Source organism: Myotis yumanensis, unplaced genomic scaffold (genome assembly GCF_028538775.1).
Source record: "Myotis yumanensis isolate MYYU_CA2020_CCGP unplaced genomic scaffold, mMyoYum1.0.hap1 SCAF_14, whole genome shotgun sequence".
NCBI classification, from domain to species: domain Eukaryota; kingdom Metazoa; phylum Chordata; class Mammalia; order Chiroptera; family Vespertilionidae; genus Myotis; species Myotis yumanensis.
Genome location: NW_027223765.1, coordinates 10,243,209 through 10,264,572, shown reverse-complemented (window position 1 = coordinate 10,264,572; position 21,364 = coordinate 10,243,209). Strand labels below are relative to the sequence as shown.

At 43.2% G+C, this 21,364-nt stretch overlaps 1 protein-coding gene across 3 annotated transcripts in view; it reads right to left on the bottom strand.

Moving 5' to 3' along the window:
* The window catches only part of TRANK1 (tetratricopeptide repeat and ankyrin repeat containing 1), a 100,409-nt gene that overhangs the window by 59,515 nt on the left and 19,530 nt on the right, over window positions 1-21,364 (bottom strand). The gene's annotated exons all lie outside the window — the stretch shown is intronic.

Here is a 21,364-nt window from a genome sequence, read left to right as displayed (position 1 = left end):
CCTGATTTTGCCTTCGCCTGCTTACTCGCCTGCGCCTCGCAAGAAGCACATGGTTCTCTCAAGTCGTGACTTTCTGTGTTATTCATTTTGTGCCCCTATGGCCTAGCATATCATGGGTACTTTAATATTTGTGTGTAACAGATTTGAATGCCAGACCCAGAGGTCGACTCTCACTTCCTGATTCTCTCTGGCGTGGCCTGGGTAACCGGAGAAGTGCTTGTAGCCCTGTCCACAGGATGGTGGGCCTCAAGAGAACAGCTTGGAGAGCCTTGAGGAGGTAGGGGGAGGGGGTGAGGGGGAAAGCAGAGAGCCTTTAGGATTTCCTTCTCCCAAAATAGCAGCAGGAAAGGGAAGGCAGTGGGGGAGGTCTTAAATATAAGGCTGATTCAGGTGTTTGCAAATGCCATGTACCTGTGGGGATGTACAATCCATTGGGGGTCTTACTGACCAACACAATTCTTAGACACATAATAATTCTTATTTTTATTGTTTCAAATCTTTTTTTTTTATCCTCACCTGAGGATATGCTTTCACTGATTCTAGAGAGAGATGAAGGGAGAGGGAGAGGGACAGAAAAACGTTGATCGGTTGCCTCCCTCCCACACATGCCCCAACTGAGGACAGAACCTACAACCTTGTTATGTGCCCTGACCGGGAACCGAATCCGAAACCTTTCAGTGCATGGGACATTTCAACCAAATGAGCCACACTGACCAGGGCTAGTTTCAAATCTTGATGAGGAATTTCAGATCAGGGAAAGCAGACGCACGCAGATAAAGTGATGGCTTATTTTAAATCCGCCTGAGCGTATTGGAAATGGGGTTTTTTTTAACTGAGCTGCATTCCTCAGGCAGAGCTGTAGCTGAATGAGGCACATGATTCATAAACAGTCAGAAGGCGAAATTCCACCGACATTTTTCATTAAATAATCTCTTGATCCTATGGCTCCCACATTGACACACAGATGACTTTGAACATGAAAACAGTTAAAGAGTTGATTGACTAGAGAATAAAACCATGTTTCTCTTTCAAAATAATGTCAGCCATAAGTCCCATACATATTTTTTAAACTTGCCATGTTGGACTAGAAAAAGGAAATCGCTATTAACAACTGACAATAGCCCTCTTTTGTAAATACCTTTCCACCCCAAGAAAAGACCAACGCCCTGAACAAAATGTGTAAGGTCCTAAACCAGTGATGGCGAACCTATGACACATGTGTCAGAGGTGACACGCGAACTCATTTTTCTGGTTGATTTGCCTTTGTTAAATGGCATTTAAATATATAAAGTAAATATCAAAAATATAAATCTTTGTTTTACTATGGTTGCAAATATCAAAAAATTTCTCTATGTGACACGGCACCAGAGTTAAGTTAGGGTTTTTCAAAATGCTGACACGCTGAGCTCAAAAGGTTCGCCATCACTGTCCTCCTAAACAGACAATTCACAAGGAATACAAGTAATGGCTAAATAAACAGAATCACCCTCACTAGTGAGCAAGAAATGAAAAATTAAAACAAAGTATCATTGGAAAATAATTAAAAGAATGACCCCAAGCGTTGGGTGCTGTCATTTTCTGCTTCCAGAGTAATATACTATATCATGGATAGATTTAGGCCCGTGGGTGTTTGCCACAGTGAAAACTGGAAATAACCCTGAATGTTCCATAACATGTAATGGATTGGAGTCAGTTTGTAGGATATCCGTCTGGTATAATATCATGCAGTTATTTTTAAAATCATGTTGCAAAAGAACATTTAATGATAGGCTGTTAGTAAATAAAAAGCCAAGCAACAGAAAAGGATGTATAAACCCAAATAAAATTTTAAAACCATATAATGTATTGAAAACATGCCAAAATGTTAAGTCACCATTAAAATTAGGCAGGGTTTTAATTTTCCCAATTTCCAATTGCTCTACACAGTACCGCCTTAATAATCAGACCATAGTGATTTTTTTAGTTGTCTACCCTATGCAGAATAAGCCCCACCCTTTATTCAAGTCGCTTCTAATGCTGCTCTTCGTTCACTCACTTATTAATCCGATTAAGCATGTGCTCCACAGGCGTCACGGTGGACCTCAACTCTAGGCACCCAACATTTCTGCGCAGGTCCTTCTTGATACCTCACAAGCTGCCTGCGGGCATCTCAAAGTGGGGGAGGGAAGTTAAGGGGGTGGGAGCCATTGTCATCAGCTTGCATATTCTTAAAACCTATTAACATGTCTGGTCCTGTTTCCCCCTTGCTTATTTCTGCAATGATATCTCTTGTTGACAAAGCCTCGGGTACTTACTGGAGGCGCTAACTTGTCCTTCTGGATTCTCCTGGATGCAGGATTCTCAGCTACCCTCATTCTCTCCCTCCTTGGCCTAGTCACTGTGATCATCTTTTCCCACTGGCGAGTGGGAAGGCATTCTGGTCACCAAATGTCTCATTCTCAGCAGCCTCCCTCAAAGGCAGCCTCATTGGATGGGGGCCTTTCTTGTGGGACACTCAGACCCACCATCTCCATTCTGGGTTTAGCTCTAACAAACGCGCCTCCACATTTCCATAGACTCAGGTCCTGTTTATGGTCCTAATTTTTCCAGGAAAGATTTCCAGATACAAGCTATAGGATCTTATGTCTTCTAAATATGGAGGACACACAAAAAACAAACATAACAAAAAACACACAAAAATATAAAAACAAATAAACATGGAGGACATAGTATTGAAACCTCACTAGATGGAGCCCTATTGCAGGCTGAGCAATCAATGAGACTAAGCAAATCTGAACAGCAAACCCCCAAATTCTCCAGTGAGCCCCCAATGGGCTTCCCCCACTGTGCCTTCCAAAACACTGCCTTGGTTTTGCTCTAGAACCTTCCATCTGACCCAAATTCACTGGTGAGCTATTTGGTACTCACTGGGCTAAAGTCCTGATGTTGACCCTTCAGCCCCTTGAGAGGTGTGGTTGCTAGAACTCAGTGATGGGGAGCCTGTGAGTTCCATGACACCCAGATGGGGCCAGGTATGTGCTTCCCAACATCAGTGTCCTTGGCAGTGGAGTACGGTTCTCTACTTTTTAGTTGGTCAGCTGGGGAGGAAACTCTCTGATATCCAAAGTCTTTAACCTGGTCCGGCCTGTGCTTTGGCTTCATCTCATAGTGGTAACAGCATCCCACGTGGTTCCCACTCAGCCATTTCCTAGCTGTGAAACTATGGGCACATTCCCTGACCCCTCTGAGCTTCACTTTTTTCGTCAGCAAAACAGGGTTAATTTAAGGGTTAAATGAGATAGTGTAACTGTAAGTTATGCACAGAGTGAGCTTAGCTCAATAGAACCCTCCCCCCGCCCCCAAATTGTTCTAGATCTGTGCTGTCCAATATAGAAGCCACTGGCCCTATTTGGCTAGTCCACATTTACCCTTTTATAAATTCATACCCCCTTCATCCATTTTTCCCAATCCCCACCCCCACCTCTGGCAACTACCAATTTGTTTTCTATAAGCTTGGGTTGGTTTGTGGCTGGTTGGTTGATTTTAGATTCCACATCTAAGAGAGATTATATAGTATTTGTTTTTCTCTGCCTGATTTACTTCACTCTGAGGTCCATCCATGTTGCAAACTTCAAGATTTCCTTCTTTTTTATAGCTGAATAGTATTCTTTATCCATTCATACATTGATGGACATTTAGGCTGTTTCTCTCTTGGCTACTATAAATAACTGCAATGAACAGAGGGATGCATACACCTTTTCAAGTTGGTGTTTTTGTTTTCTTTGGATAAATAATCAAAGTGGAATTGCTGGATCATATGGTAGTTTATTTTAATTTTTTGAGGACCCTCCATACTGTTTTTCATAGTGGCGGCACCAATTTATGTGCTCACCAACACTTGTTATTTCTTATCTTTTTGATAATAGCCATTCTAACAGGTGATAGCTTACTGTGGTTTTGATTTGCATTTCCCTGATCATTAGTGATGTTGAGCAGCTTTTCATGTAACTGTCCATATGTCTTCTTTGGAAGAAATATCAATTCAGATCGTCTGTCCATTTTTAATCAGATTATTTGTTTTTTCTGCTTTGAGTTGTATGAGTTCTTTATACATTTTGGATATTTGCCCCTTATCAGATATATGATTTGCAAATATTTTCTCCCATTCAGAAGGTCGTTGATGGTTTTCTTTGCTGTACAGACCCTTTGTAGCATGATCTAGTTCCATTGATTGATTGATTTGCTTTTGTTGCTTTCCTTTCTGGTATCAGGTTCAAATGCTCATCACCAAGATCTACGTAAAGAAGCTTACTGGCTGTTTCCTTCTAGGAATTTTATGGTTTCAGCTTTTATATTGAAGACTTTAATCCATTTTGAGTTAATTTTTGTGTATGGTGTAAGAGAGTGGTTGAGTTTCATTCTTTTGCATGTAGCTGTCCAGTTTTCCCAGCATCATTTATTGAAGAGACTATCCTTCCCCCCCAGTGTATATCTTGGCTCCTTTGTCATACATTAATTGACCCTATAGGCATGGGTTTATTTCTGGGCTTTCTATTCTGTTCCATTGATCTATATACCTGTTTTTATACCAATATCATGCCGTTTTATTTACTATTTTAAATAACATTTAATCAATGTTATCAAATCAAGATTCTTTAAGGGCTTAACTGAAGAATTCAAACACAAAATATTTTCTCTGTGCTTACAACTATAACGAAAATTATTCACGTCAGAATTGGGGAGGGTGGGGTGTTATACTCCTCTAGAAACCAAGAGTGAGCTCTTACTGTTATGTGGGCAAACATCACGTTTTCATGTGCTTATATTTCTGCTTTTTCTTGGTACCATCACGTCATAGGGGAAAGTGAATTGCCAACCCAGAAGGCTTTTCACTTCTAAGTAAGATTTGCCAGTTACATTCTCATTATAGGGAAGAATGCTCTTTACCTCTGCCTTAGAACACAGAAGGCTCCATTGTTGAGTCCATTTTTTTTTAAACAACTGGGTGGTCTATTTATAAGATGAAATTATTAAATGCAAGTGATAATAATTTAACAAAATGACAATACGCTTGAGCACCAACTACAGACTTTACATCACCGAGTCATTTTCTTCTTACAAGAAGCCCCATGAAATAGGTATGATTGTATCCCCATTTGACATATAGCGGAAATGAGGCAAAGAGAAGTTAAGCTACTTACCATGGTCACACAGAGAGTGGTAGAGCTGGAATCAAACCCAGATGGCCTGACTGGTTCAACTACATTCTGAAGGGCCAAGACAGAGGCCAAAGGCCAGCACCCAGTCAAATCACTACGGTATGTGATATTCTGCCCAGCACTGAGCACTCACTCCCCTGCCCTTTCGGTTTTGATAACGATGCAAAAACTAAAAGATAAATAGAGACGGTTTCACAGCTGCAGGTTTCACAGCTGCCACATTGGCTTTCAGCAGTTTCAGTACATCCCTAAGAGAACTCAAGGTCCAGCTGTTGGGAGGTGTCTGGGGCTGCCTAGCTACACCCAAGGAAGCAGAAGCAAGAAAAATACAGATGCACCAAGCAGACTTTGAAACAAACAAGCACGTTTGAAGGAAAACAGAACCAGGTCATTGTGGTTTTTATTCGTCATTGTGTGTATGCGCATGAAATTGTGTAACTAACTTATAGGAATAGAGCAAAAACTACCAACAGGAGTGGGCTCGGGAGCAGCAGAGGGCTTTACCTTCATACCTGATCTGGGTACTACTTGAAAATCTTGAAAGCAAATTAGTTTCCATTTTTGGTTTTTGGTGGTTTTCTTTTTTTTAAATAAAATCCTTTCAAAAGACCCTAAATGCAGTCAGTGATCCAAGATCAACTCTGGAATGCTAGGGGGAGAGACAGTTCCAAACTGAGACCTGAGAAAACAATTCTCAAAGCTGACTCCTTCTTACTCCCCACAGGAAGTCAGCCAGGATAAGAATCCAAAGTCAGACTCATCCTGGGGACTCCAATGTGTTTTCATTGTTTTTCTTTCTTTCTTCTTCTTTTTTTTTTTTTTCTTGGAGGGAAGGGGACAAACGCAGGAGGAGAAGAGTAGGGATTTTCTTAAGAAACTTACTCAAAATCCTTCAAAAGGCCTCAGGAAAAGTCTGAAGCATTAGGCCTAAGACTTTTCTACTTGGGTATCAAAATAGAACAAGAAAAAACAGATCATCCTGCCACGGCACCTCAGCTGTTTCACCAGCCTGTCATAAACCTAGGGCTGTCCCAGTCCACCCTCTCTCCTTCATCCATCACCTTTGAATTATTCTGCCCCAATTTATAGTCTCATTAACCCCCAACCACACAGAAAAGCAAAGTCAAGTTGGTGATGTTAAAACCAGTTGACAAGTCCGGCTCTGAAATGCCCTTGTAAAATTTACATCCTAAAACTCATATTCCCAGCAAAAAGTAAATATAATAAATAACGGTCTACCAGGCAGGGTCTCTTGACTGGTTTTAAATCGATGCCTCTTTTGATGAAATTTTCACACTCACTCAACACACAGGTACCTCAGAATACTCCAATTTTAATATTTACATAGCATCTATCCCAGTGATGGTGAACCTTTTGAGCTCGGGGTGTCAGCATTTTGAAAAACCCTAACTTAACTCTGGTGCTGTGTCCCATAGAGAAATTTTTTGATATTTGCAACCATAGTAAAACAAAGATTTATATTTTAGATATTCATTTTATATATTTAAATGCCATTTAACAAAGAAAAATCAACCAAAAAAATGAGTTTGCATGTCACCTCTGACACACGTGTCACAGGTTCGCCATCACTGATCTATCCTGTGCTAGGCACTGGGGGGACAGGGGAGTTGACTGAGGAAGGACAACCCATCTTTGAGAAGCTTACTGTCTATTAGGGAAATGAACATTAAATAAATAATCACACATGTGCCCTAACCGGTTTGGCTCAGTGGATAGAGCGTCGGTCTGCGGACTGAAGGGTCCCAGGTTCGATTCCGGTCAAGGGCATGTACCTTGGTTGCGGCACATCCCCAGTGGGGAGTGTGCAGGAGGCAGCTGATTGGTATTTCTAACTCTCTATCCCTCTCCCTTCCTCTCTGTAAAAAGTCAATAAAATATATATTTTTAAAAAATAATCACACATGTATTATAGTTAACAGATTTTCCTTCATAAGAAGAAAAAGCAGAGGGTTTAAGGAAGCATGTAAAACGAGAATATAACCTAAACTGTAGGAGGAAGGCAGGTTTATCTTAGAAGTGATAGTTAAGCTAAGATCCTGAAAATCGGTCATTAGTCCAGTGAATAGTATGGGTAGATGTCCAAGCAAGGAGAACAGTATATGCAAAGGCTCTGAGCTTCACAGCTCAAGAACTGTCAGGTAGGTGGGAAACAGAAGTGAGGCTGGAAGACTAGTAAGGGCTCCATTAGATAGATGAGCTGAGTGAGATCTTGAGGGCCATCAGAAGGTCTTGGAATTCATCTTAAATACAACTGGGAAAGCAGCAGCCCTGTCCCTGACAACGTTCTGTGATGATGGAAATGATCTATTCTATACTATCCAATATGGAAGTCACTAGCCACTGTGGCTATTAAACATTTAAAATACGGCTACTGCGACTAAAGAACTAAATTCTTCATTTTACTTAATTTTTAACTAACTTTATTTACATAGCCACATGTGACTGGTGGCTACCTTATCGGACAGTACAGCACTAGAGGGTTTTAAGCTGGGATTAACAAGGACTGGCTTATACTGGCTGCCGGCCAGATGGAGAGAAATAGGCCACTGTAAAACAAATACAGGACACGGAGTCAGTAAGAGTTACTGATGGGACCACATGAGAGTAAAGGGCAGGAAAAATCAACTCCAAAGCTTTTAGTCAAACTTTACTTTGCATTACAGAAATAGGAGCTTTGGTTTCAAAAATAAATGCATATAATATTGAACTTTTACACACACGCGCACAGCCTAGCCTCTGAGAATAACCATTCTGGTGCCTTGCATCTAATGGGGTAAAGTATATGCTCTATGAAGTAAATAATTAAGGGAAATACATGAGAGCCTGAGCACGATCACTTGTGACTGTCAGGATGTACCAAGTAGAACTATATTCCATAGAAAAATATATCCTGTGAGCCAATGTAGCATCATGAACCCCTTAGTGTCCCAGCAACAGCGGCAGTTGCAGGGTAGGGTTGAGGGCAGTGTCGGATACGGAGAGCCATTCTCCCCTCTAGAACAGAGGAAGCCATCCCTACACCAGGACTGGAAAGGCTATTTCTCTACTGCCACCAAACCAAAGTCAGGATGCTGCCCTTTTCTGTTTGTTTGTCTGTCTGTTTAAGGGGTAGGATACACGATGGAGGAGGTTGAAGAGTTAGTTGGAGACGAGAGACCAGAGGTGAGTTTAAAATTTTCTTCAAGTGCCATTTCTTTCATTATCAGGATATTTAGGAAATTTGGGGCTGGCTCCATTTACATTATTCTGGAAGTAATTTTCCTTATAGCACGCACTCTCAAGGGAACTATTCGTCCCCCAAAAGGTTGAGGGGTGAATTTTTTTATTCTTTTTATGTACAAAGAATATATATGTGTATGTGTGAGAGTGTGTGTGTGTGTGTGTGTATAATGTAAATGCACAAATAGATAACAATGTGCATAACTGTGGTGTTAAAATTTCATGGGGGTGGAGAGCTATATTAGCAAAAAAAAAAAAAAGCTTATAAGGTTGGAGGGTGGCTAAAATGAAAAAAAAAATAGTTAAGAATCACTGCCCTAATGGAAACTGAGGAATAAAAAAATGTTAAAAGTAAACAAAAGATCCATCTATGGATGAATGGATAAACAAAATGTGGTATATACATACAACAGGATCCTGCCCTAAAAAGGAAGGAAATTCTGACACATGCTACCAACATGGATGAACCTGGAGGGCATATACTAAGTGAAATAAGCCAGAAATAAACCAACAAATACTGTCTGGTTCCACTTGCATAAGGTACCTAGAACAGTGAAATTCAGAGACAGAAAGTAGAACTGTTGCCATCTACAGAAAGCAGGTGGCTGCCAGGGGCTGGGGGTGGAGGCAGAGTCATTGTTTGATGACTTCAAGTTTCCGTTTTGCAAGTTCTGGAAATCTGTTGCTCAACAGATGTGAACACACTTAACATTACTGTACACTTAAAATAGCTAGGATGGTAACTTTTATGTTATGTGTTTTTTGACACAATTTAAAAATGTTTTAATCCTCACCTGATGATGTATTTTTTATTGACTTATTTTTAGAGAGAAAGAGAGAGAGGATAAGAGAAACAATGATGTAACAAAAAAACATCGATCGGTTGCCCCTCCCTCCCAGGAACCCTGACCAGGGATCAAACCCACAATCTAGGTATGTACCCTGAGCTGGAATCGAACCCACAACCTTTCAGTGCACAGGAAGATGCTCCAACCAACCAAGCAACCTAGCCAGGGTCACAATTAAAATTTTTAAAAAGTAAAAACAGCCATAGGAGTTTTTCTCAGTGGATAGAGCATCGGCCGCAGACTGAAGGGTCCCGGATTCAGTTCCAGTCAAGGACACGTACCTTGGTTGCAGGTTTCCCCGACCTTAGTCCAGGTGCATGCAAGAGGCAACCAATCGATGTGTCTCTCTCACGTCACTGTTTCTCTGTCTCTCCCTCTCCCTTCCACTCTCTAAAAATCAATGGAAAAATATCCTCAGGTGAAGATTAACAACAACAAAAATAAAATAAAATATTATTAAAGAAAAAAAATTAAAAACAGCCCTACGGGTTTTGGTCAGTGGTCAGAGCACCAGCCCTCGGACTGAAGAGTCTCAGGTATGATTCTGGTCAAAGGCATGTACCTTGGTTGTAGGCTCTATCCTCAGCCCCATCACATCAATGCTTCTCTCTCTGTGTCTCTCCCCTTCCTTTCCACTCTCTCTAAAAATCAATGGAGAAAATATTCTAGGGGGAGGATTAACAAAAAGATATACAAATAAAAGTAAAAACAAACCAAAAACCCAGAAAGGAAGAAAATGAAACACGAATACACCAGTGTAAAAGAATATTTTCCAAACATGTTATTTCTACTCCAAGTTTGACAGAAAAAATATTTTTTTCTCTATGTATACTATGCTATATGCCAAAATAACCAAAATATGGTAGTGTACCCAAACCTCCTGTCTCATGGTAGTACAGATTTACATGCACAGCCAGCAAAAGGAAGGCGGCCAAGATGCTAACTGACAAAGCCAGGCTAATGTGCTGGCCCCACGGTAATGACAGCAATCAAAACCCATCCCCCAATCAGGGTGATCACTTCATAAGTCATAGAAATGTCAATCACTACATTGTACACCTGAAACTACTATAATATTGTATGTCAACTGTAATTGAAAAATTAAAATTAAAACTTTTTTTGTTGTTAATCCTCACCGGAGGATATTTTTCCATTGATTTTAGATAGAGTAGAAGGGAGAGAGGGAGGGAGGGAGGAAAGGAGGGAGGGAGGGAGGGAGGGAAACAGAAACATCAGTGTGAGAGGGACACATCAATTGGTTGCCTCCCACATGCATCCCGACTGGGCTAAGAATCAAACCTGCAACCCAGGTACATGCCCTTGGCTGGGAATCAAATCCGAGCCCTTCAATGCTTGGGCTGATGCTCACACCGGCCACGGCAATAAGAAAAATCCCTTTTTAAAAAAATCCTCCGAATCCTTTCTCAACATATACATATATCAAATCATCATACTATACACTTTAAATATCTTATTATTTTCTTTGCCAATTACACCTCCATAAAGTTGGGAGGAAACATCATCCAGAAGACATCCCATGTATGTGGTTGGCAGTACTCAAAGGTAATTTCTATGATCATAAAAAAAAAAAAAAAAAAACACCCTACATTATGCAAATAATGTATTTGGGCTTATAGTCAAATTGTCTGACACCATACATCAACAATTACAATCTATCCTATCTAATAAAAGAGAAACATGGTAATTAGCCATAACTTCGCTACCCTTCCCATTGGCTAATCAGCAAGATATGCAAATTAATTGCCAGCCAAGATGGCGGCTGGCAGCCAGGCAACTGACGCGAACAGGAGGCTTGCTTGCTCCAGTGAAGGAGGAAGCCAATGTTCCCCGCCTGCCGCTGCTGGGCTCTGAGCTGCTCTCTAAGAAACATTGTTACAAATATAGAAGCTAAACAAAACCCCAGAAACCTGCTTTCAGTCAGCCGGGATCTCAGAGCTGGAGTCGAAACAAAGTTTCAAATACAGAAGGTAAACAAAGCCCAGAAACCTGCTTTCAGCAGCCGAGGTCTCAGAGCTGGAGCCAACCCTCAGAGCTAAAGACGGCTCTCAGCTCCAGTGACAGCCATAGAAGGTAAATAAATCCCAGAATAAAAAAGAAAAAAGAAATAAGAAATAAGGCCAATGGGGAGGTTGCGGCTCCACCCCGTCACACACAGACATCATGGTTGGGAGCTTCAGTCACCCGCCAGCCTGAAAATGGCCCTCAGCCCCCCACCCAGACTGGCCAGGCACCCCAGTGGGGACCCCCACCCTGAAGGGGGTGTGACCAGCTGCAAACAGCCATCATCCTCTCACCCAGACTGGCCAGGCACCCCAGTGGGGACCCCCACCCTGAAGGGGGTGTGACCAGCTGCAAACAGCCATCATCCTCTCACTCAGCCTGGCCAGGCACCCAAGCGGGACCCCCACCCTGATCCAGGACACCCTTCAGGGCAAACCAGCTGGCCCCCACCTGTGCACCAGGCCTCTATCCTATATAGTAAGAGGGTAATATGCCTCCCAGCACTGAGATCAGCGGAGCAGCGAGGCCTCCCAGCACAAGGATCAGCAGAGCAGCGAGGCCTCCCAGCACCGGGATCAGCGGAGCCGTGAGGCCCCCTAGCACTGGGATCAGCAGAGCAGCGAGGCCTCACTGCCCCTGTGTCAAGCGGAGCCGCGAGGTCTCCCAGCACCGGGATCAGCGGAGCAGCGAGGCCTCCTGGCCCCTGGAGCAGCGTGACAGGGGGCATTGCCCAAACCCCTTGATCGCCTTGCGGCTCTGTGTGTGACAGGGGGCAGGGCCACAACCTCCCTATCCGCCCTGCTCTGTTCATGAAAGAGGAAGGTGCCCCAACCCCCTGATTGACCCTGCTCTGTGCCTGATAGGGGGGAGCTCCCCAACCCCCTGATCGGCCCTGCTCTGTGTGTGACAGGGTGCGGCGCCCCAACCCCCCTCCCCCCATGGGCCCTGCTCTGTGTGTGACGGGGTGGAGCCGCAACCTCCCCATTGGCCTTGCCCTGAGTGTGACAGGGGGGAGTGCCCCAACCCCCTGATTGGCCGGTTCTGTATGTGTCAGGGGTGGCACCACAACCCTCTGATCCGCCCTGCTCTGTGCGTGACAGGGGGTGGCGCCGCAACCTCCCCATCAACCCTGCCTTGAGTGTGACAGGGGGCGGCGCCCCAACCCCCCAATCGGCCCTATCCTGAGCGTGACTGAGGGTGGCATCGCAACCTCCTGATCCGCCCTGCTCTGTGCATGACAGGGTGCGGCGCCCCAACTCCCCAATCAGCCCTGCTCTGAGCCCGACCAGGAGCTGCGGGGCAGGCACCTAGGGATTGGGCCTGCCCTCTGCCACCCGGGAGCAGGCCTAAGCCAGCAGGTCATTATCTCCCAAGGGGTCCCAGACTGTGAGAAGGCACAAGTGAGGCTGAGGGACACCCCCCCACCTCCAGTGCACAAATTTTTGTGCATCGGGCCTCTAGTATATATATAAAAGGCTAATATGCTAAGTGTCCCTCCTACCATCCAACTAGTATCTATGATGTGCACTGACCACCAGGGGGCAGACGCTCAATGCAGGAGCTGCCAAGCTGCAGTAACTAGACAGTGGTGGTTCTCAGGTGATGCACCCCGAAACCAGAGAGGAGAGAGCCCAATTCCTGGCGGGGATGCGTGATTCCACCTTCGGGATGGGTTATGTTGTTGCTGGGGCGCTATTGGCCTCGAATCTAGTTTACTGCACACTTGCGTTTGTGTTCCACAACCTGTACAATAGCAACTTTGCAGAGTGCTCTCTCACACTCTGGGACCCCTCGGGGAATGTCAGAGAGCCAGTTTTGGCCTGATCCCTGCAGGCCAGGCCAAAGGACTCCACCTGCCAGAAGGACCCCGCTCCCTCCACAGCTGCTGGGGAGGGACCATGGAGGTTGGCTCTAGGGCGTGTCCGGCCCATCTCGCCCTACCCCACTGGGCATCTTCTAATTAATTTATTTTCAATGTGCACGAATCAGTGCACCAGGTCACTAGTTGCATATAATGAAAAGATATATGTAATAGGGATGTCCTAACCCATTTCCTTGGAAAGGCCAAATTTATTTATTTTAACATTGTCATTGAAGTAAAATATAGTAATGTGCGTTACAAACACTAATCTTGGGTGCTCAGATCAGTGAATTATTAACCCATGTAACCCCCATCCAAGTCAATATACAGCACATTGTCAGCTTCCAGAAGGTTCCCTCTTGCCCTGTCTCCTGTAAACATAACTTCACCACTATTTTGATCTCTAAACTATTGGTTAGGTTTATCTGTTCCTGAACCTTGCAGTCACACTGGCAATTCTTGAGTCTGGTTTCTTTCCTTAAACATTGTATGTGTAAGACTCACTAATGTTACTGTGTGTATCACGTATCAGTAGTTAATTTATCTTGTTGCTGTGCCGTGTTTCATTGCATGATTTATACTAGAATTTAGCCATTCCACTGATGGATGTTAGGTTGTTTCCAGTTTGAGGTAATTATGAATAAAGTTGTTATAAACATTTTTGCATATGTCTTCCAATGAATATATGTCTGTATTTCTTTTGAGTACATAACCCAGGGATAGAATCACTGGGTCACAGGGTACTATATAGTTTTTGTAGATACTACCAGTTTTACTCTCAATAGCAGTGTGTTGGGAGTATAAACTGCTAACATTTGTCAATAGTAGGTATTATCAGTCTTTTTAACCAATGTGGTATCTCATTGTGGTTTTAATTATCACTTTCCTGATGACTAATGATGTGTGCTTTTACATAAAGCCACATGAATGTCCGCTCTTATGGAGTGCCAAAAGACCCAATTTAAAAGTAAAGGGTTATTTGTTTTGTTTTTAATAAGTAACCATAGATGACCACATGCCAGACCCACTTTAGCTTATTATTCAATCAATAATATCACTACTTGGTAGCAGGGAGAGGAGTGGACTCTGGCCTGGACACCCAACAACCATTACTCAACTAAACAGCACACAAATGATAACAAGCTCAGGAAATACATTTTCTAAAGTAAGTGACTAATGAGAGTTCATTGGATTCTAGTTTGATAGCATGGTGTCACTGTAAAAACTAAAGTCAGGTTAAACTTTTATGGCAGAAACTTGAAAGTTGGTCCTGAATATCAATTAGTGGTGTTTATAACTCAGAAAGCTCCGACACTACCCCCTTGGCTACAGTGAACCATCCTGGGGCCTTCAAAGTAGCCACACCTGCCTAACTGAACTCCAGTTGTGTTTCTGTTACCACTCCTTCCCCCCAGAGCTATTGTCCTTATGGGAAGCCCATCCCAGCCCTAGTTCCTAAGGGTCTGATAAGCAAATTCTAACTCCCTGCCAGGGACTGGTTGAGGACTGGGTGTGGGACTCAATTTTGGCCCTTGAAACTTACAGAGATGTTTGTTAGAGGCTTCTGGGAACATTTTTCTCACTCTTCTGAATAAGCTTCCAGAAGCAAATCTGCCTGCCATTGGAGGCACCGGCCAGTGTAGAAGTGTGGCTGTGAATCTCAACACCGCACATGCAGATATGCAGCCCCGACCTTCAGCCTGAGGATGAAGTCAACAGCAGAGGCCAGAGCCCAGGGAATCACAGGACAAGACGTGGGAGCCACTGGTTTGAGACAATCCTGAGGCCTGCCTTATGCATGTGACTATTTACATTTTAATCTAAAATAACTAAAACTGCCCGGCCGATGTGGCTCAATGGTTGAATGTTGACCCATGAACCAAGAGGTCACCGGTTTAATTCCTTGTCAGGGCATATGCCTGGGTTGTGGGCTCGATCCCCAGTGGGGAGCATGAGGAAGCAGCCAATCGATGTTTCTCTCTCATCACTGATGTTTCTATCTCTTTGTCCCTCTCCCTTCCTCTCTCTAAAAAAAAAAAAAAAAAAAAAAAAAAATCAATAAAAACATATTTAAAAATAAATAAAATAACTAAAACTAAACTCAGTGGAAAGCTTCAGGTCCTCAGTCACTCCCACCACATTTCAAGTGCTCAGTAGTCACATGTGGCTGCCATACTTGACAAATATAGAATATCACCAGCCCTGAGAAATTTCTATTGGAGAATAAAGTCCCAGACAGAAAAGTAACCTCGGTGCAACATCTGAAATATGACCTTCTACTCGGTGAAAGACGTAGCCTTTATTGTGTGTGAGAGTGGTAGATGTGAGGGCTGTTGCCCCAAATCTTGGTGTGCGGCGTCTCTGCCCAGGGACTGGATAGCCCCACCTTTCTTGTATTACCCTATTCCCACTACTGAGCATCGTGCCATTTTTCTAGCCCACACAATATCTAACACACAGAGATTAATAATATCTGCAATCGGGGTTACAAGTTCTCTTGGAATTACTTCTGCAGCATATTTTGGATAGAATGTGGGGCCACAGGTCGGCTGAGTGAACCCAGTCACATCTCCCCCAAGCATCTTAGTGCTCACAGTAGAACGAGAAACTAGGTCATTGCTCCATAGCTTCCCCCATAAACACAGAACCTTCCATTTCTATCCTACTTATTCCCTTAACAGAGCAAAGCCCTGCAAAGCCAAGGTCCAACCTAAGAAAACTGCTACTGACCTTGTAAAGCAAGCATGAAGAAAACTTCCTGACATGATTTCATAAAGCAACTTGTTTTTTTTATTTGAGAAGGGGATAAAGTAGCTGTATTCTGCTGTTGCAGCTTTATCTCTGCTGAGTAACTGTTTAGAATTTTTGATTCAGCCAACTCTAAAGCCCTGCTTCCCTGGATATTCACATTAAGACCTGACTCACCTCAGAGTGACTCACTCTTGTCTCTCAAACCAACAAGTATTTCAAAAAAACATGTTCTTTGTTCAATTCCAGATCATAAGTGGAACACTTCACTATGTGGAGAAAGGCAGGAAGAGGACTCCTAGGAAGGTTAATTATATTCACACAGCTTCACAATGTAATGTTTATAGGCTTAAACTAACACAAGAATAAAATAACCTATATCTGTTCAACCTGAGGGGACAGACACCGATTTTCAAGGAAAAAACAGGCAATAAAATTTTTAATGAAAAAATATATAAGCATAGGTATATATAAAATTCTCATAGCTTTTCTTAAGGGCTCCTAACAGAATATCCAATAACACTCATAAAATTGAAAGACTTACATGGATTAAAAAAAACTTTACTCAAAAAAAAGTCTTGCCCTAACTGGTTTGGCTCAGTGGATAGAGCTTCGGCCTGCGGACTCAAGGGTCCCAGGCTCGATTCCGGCCAAGGGTATGTACCTTGGTTGCAGGCATATCCCTAGTAGGGGGTGTGCAGGAGGCAGCCGATCTATGTTTCTCTCTCATTGATGTTTCTGACTCTCTATCCTTCTCCCTTCCTCTCTGTAAAGAACCAATAAAATATATTTTTTTAAAAAGTCTTGACTTTTAAAAATACTCAACATGTTTCTGTTTGAGCAAATTCACTATTATAAAATGTCAAATCTTCTCCATATTAATGAATTAATATTTTCAACAAAATTTCTATTTAGAAAACAGAATGTTTAAGGAGATTAGTGAACGAATTCTCAACTTCATCAAAAAGAATAAACAAGCCAGAATAGTCAAGATATTTTTAATAAAAAGATAAGTATTGAGAAACATCTTCTCTACCATTTTAAAATGCATCTCAAACATATCTAATTTTAAATTGTAATACTAACATAAGAGTAGGGAGAGCAACAGAACAAACAGAATATAAGGAAATAATATATACTATAAAAGAATTTCACCCATGATAAAGGTGGTTTTTTAAATTGATAGAGAAGGAATGAATCAGTTGGTACAACTGGCTAGATATTTGGAACAGAAGTTAAATTTCTCCTTCACACCATGTTGTAATGTAGACCAATAATGGAGACCTCTCATCCGCCTCCCCTCCCCCTTCCTTCCCGCCCGCCCCCCCGAAAATGTCAATGCCCCCACCCCCAGAACCCCAGAAAATTCTATATTATATGGCAAAAGGAACTTTGTAGATGTAATTAGGATTACAGACCTTAAGATAAAGGTATTATACTGGAAGATCAGGCGAGCCCATTCTAGCCACCAAAACCCTTGAAGCAGAGAACTTCCTCTGCCTGGGGAGAGCTGCCAGGGGAGAGGAGGGCGGGAGAAGGGGGTGGGAGAGGCGCAGCAGCGGATGTGCATGAGAAAGAGGACCCATCAGTGATGCCCTGAGGACGGAGGTGGCCTTAGAAACTGAGAAGAGGCTCTCGGACCTCAGCCCTACAGCCACAGGGAACTGGACCCGGCCAGCCACTAGAATGAGCCCGGAAGAGGATTCCTTGCATTCTTCTAGGAGCTCAGCCAACCAGTACCTTGATTTCAGCCTTGTGAAACCTGCCAAGCCAACCCAGACTTCTGACCTACAGACTGTGAGATAATTACATAATTCATGTTGATATAAGCCACTAAATTGGTGATCATTTGTTATGGCAACAATAGAAACGAACACACATCCTATACCAAAATTTGTTCTAAATGAATGAAAAAATGTTCATGTAAAAAAAAAAAAAAAAACACCACAGTGATCAACCAAAGAACTTGTATGCATCTATGCATAACCCATGGACACAGACAATAGGGTGGTGAAGGCCTGGGGGGAGGGAGGAGGGGACGGGCTAGAAGGAATCAATCAGGGAAGGGAAGAGGGGACATATGTAATTCGTTCAACAATAAAGATTTTTTTAAAAATAGAATGAAAGCCCTAGCTGGTTTTTCTCAGTGGATAGAGCATCAGCCTGCAGACTGACGGGTCCCAGGTTCGATTCCGCCCAAGGGCATGTACCTTGGTTGCAGGCACATCCCCAGTAGGGGGTGTGCAGGAGGCAGCTGATCAATGCCTCTCTCTCATCGATGTTTCTAACTCTCTATCCCTCTCCCTTCCTCTCTGTAAAAAAATCAATAAAATATATTTTAAAAAAATAGAATGATAGAAATTTTTAAAGAAAACACCACAATGCCCTAGCCCATTTGGCTCAGTGCATAGAGCGCCGGCCTGTGGACTAAGGGGTCCCGGGTTCAATTCCAGCCAAGGGCACATGCCCGGGTTGCGGGCTTGATCCCCAATGGGGGGCGTGCAGGAGGCAGCCAATCAATGATTCTCTCTCATCATTGATGTTTCTATCTTTCCCTCTCCCTTCCTCTCTGAAATCAATAAAGAAATATATTTTTTAAAAAAGAAAGAAAACACCACAGCATACATTGTTTATCTAAATACTATGTTGTACACCTGAAACTAATATGAAAATAATACTGAATGTCAAGTGTGTAGACGAAAGGGGCCACATGCTGACCTGACAAGCTCAGGAGAGGCCTGCATGGCGGTCTTGCAGACTCAGAGACCTAAAGTCACCACAAAGGATGGTCTATTATTAAACTTTAAAAGCAGTTATGGTGGGCAGTTACGTCCTAGGCCAGTATCTTCACTGACAAAGTCAACCTTTACCTTACCTGAGCCTATCTGTCTTTTTGCATCTAGGATAACATACCCTTGAAATGTCTGGGTAACTTGTAACTCTCCTTTTTTCTGGAACCCCTGAGGCACAACCAAATGTGCTGGGCGCCAGGACAGATACCACAGATTCCTTCATTATCATGTTAATTGATCCTGTACCCACCTAAGTATGTGTCCATCATTTTACTTTTTATCCAATCCCAGGGGTTTCCCCTGCTTTGCTTTATCCCACCTCCTTAATCTATCACCAATGAATTTCATGTAACCCACCTACGTCCCGCCTTTGATTGCAATGTATAAATGAAATGTAACCCTGCCATTCTCCAGAGCATTATCTCAATTTGTTGAGGTTCTGCTTCCCGGCATATGTCGACAGTTTGGCTCAAATAAACTCACAAAAATTCTTTACAGGTTTCAATGGTTTTTTTTTATGTTAACAAGTGTAATTAAAAAGTAAAAAAAAAAAAATTAAAACCCACAGTAATAAAAAGAAACAAGCTGCTGACACACAGCAACATAAAGAATATCAAAAACATTATTTTGAGAAAAGGAAACCAAGCTCAAAAGAGTATGTACTTGTGATTCCCCTGAGATAAGGTTCCAGAACTGGCAAATTTAAGAAATCAAAGAGGGGGAAGGCTATGGAATGGAAAGGGGTGAGAAAGCACTTTCTGGGGGATGGAAATGTTCTCTATTTTGACTGGGGTGATGACCACATTTTAACTGGGGTGATGGTTCAGGGTAATGGTATTGGCGGCAGCCGCCCCTGCATGTAATTTGAGTGTAAACCCTGCAACATTTACAGAACCTTTGCTTTGTTGACTCAGCAGAGAAAATATTTGTTAAAAACAAAGCCCTAGTATTTGCCTGTTTTCTCGGGCTTTCCTGAAATGACCAGTCAGTTAAGCGGCTCAGAGAATCTGTGAGACTCGGCCCTTGGGTGAAGGGAGGGAGGGGTCAGTGCTGCAACCTGTGAAAAGGGCCCCAACTCTTTCTTCAGGATTGTTCCTTGGGGGAAAGGGCCCAGCTCCTGGTCCCAGGCCCTAATGGACCCTTTCAGAGGGAGGGTGTCACCCTGGGAAGCAGCCTTCGGGATGGCTGCTCAGCTCACCACGAGGGCTTCTCAGAGGAGAGCGAGGTGCCCAGAGGCAGGCCCTGCGGTGTGATCTGTGATCTGTGCCTCCGACCTGCAGGCAGCAGTGTTTGAACTTTAGGAGAAGTTCCTTCGGTGGTGGCAGCTGAGGCAAGAGGCTCCAGAGGAGGGTGGCCTTGCCCCCCACCCTGCGAAAAAGCCACTTTGGGGCGAGGGAGTACTATGCCCAGAGACAGGAGAGGCAGAAAGAGGGATGCCACTGCCTCTGAGGCCCAGCAGCTCCCCTGCCCCTTTCCTAATTATCAGTCATCAGCAGCCTTCCAGAACATTCCTCTTTTTGCCTAAGTAGTTTGTTTTTTCGTTCATTCACTAGAAAGAAAAGGAGAGTGGATGGCCTACTTCACCCCTCCCTACAATTTCACATTAAACAAAGTCTTTATTAGGGGTGCCCTGTCCCTACCCTGTGCCACGTCTCCAGAGCTCCACGCTAGCTAGACCTTTGTTTTCCTGCTTTCCCCAGAAGACTGAGCTCTTAAGGCAGGAACTGCGTCTTACTAAGTCTTATTATTTCTGCAACCCGAGGGCTCAGCGGTGTTGCATGAATAAATGATTTTCTGGCTTTTTAGCAGGGACAGATGATTAAGCTGGAGGATGGGAAAGGAAGAATGGTTTGCGGGGTGGATGGAGGGGGGGTAATTTCACTGGTGGTTTTGGATTTCTGACCATCTCCTAGAAAGCCAAGAAATGCTTAACTGTCATCTATTCCCTTGGAGGATACACATTTAATAAAAGCCAACCACGCAAAGTACAAACCAGAAACCACCAGATAAATCCAACCAAAATAAAACTGCCAAAGCTGCCAGCTTCTCCGGGAAAACAATGGAGAAAGATGTTTACACATTTGTAAGTACCTGTTGAGAATTCAATGGTCAGCAAATAGTGCCACATATTCCCATGTGAAATTAGAGTCCCAGATATTCAAAAATGCTCAAAACAAAGCATAATCCCATAGATTAGTTTGGAGCTGGCAAACGATAACATTTGTAGACAAAGAAAAGAAATCGAAAGGAACCTAATTAAGGTTGCCAGCTCTTTATTTTGCCAAATAAGAACTTTTTTTCAAGTGTACCATCTTCTCTCCCCATAATTTCACAAAAGAAGGAATATTTTAACCCCCCCCCCCCCCAAAAAAAAGGAGGAAAATGTAAACTCAGTTTAAAGAAAGCCATTCTCAAGGAAGATTGAGCTAAGAACCTTACAGCACATGTTAGTCTTGGACAGTGTGCAAATGGTTTGGACCTTCAAAGGCAGATGTTCCAAGTCCCTAAAACCATGCCAGGCCCCTGGAAGACGCTCAAGAAATATCACTAAAGGGCATAGATGGATCAATTTCAACTCCTGGTTCTGCAGTGGAGTTTCAATCACAGGACCTCTAAAGAGAAAGGCCGCAAGCAGGCCTCCCTTCCAGTTGGTGG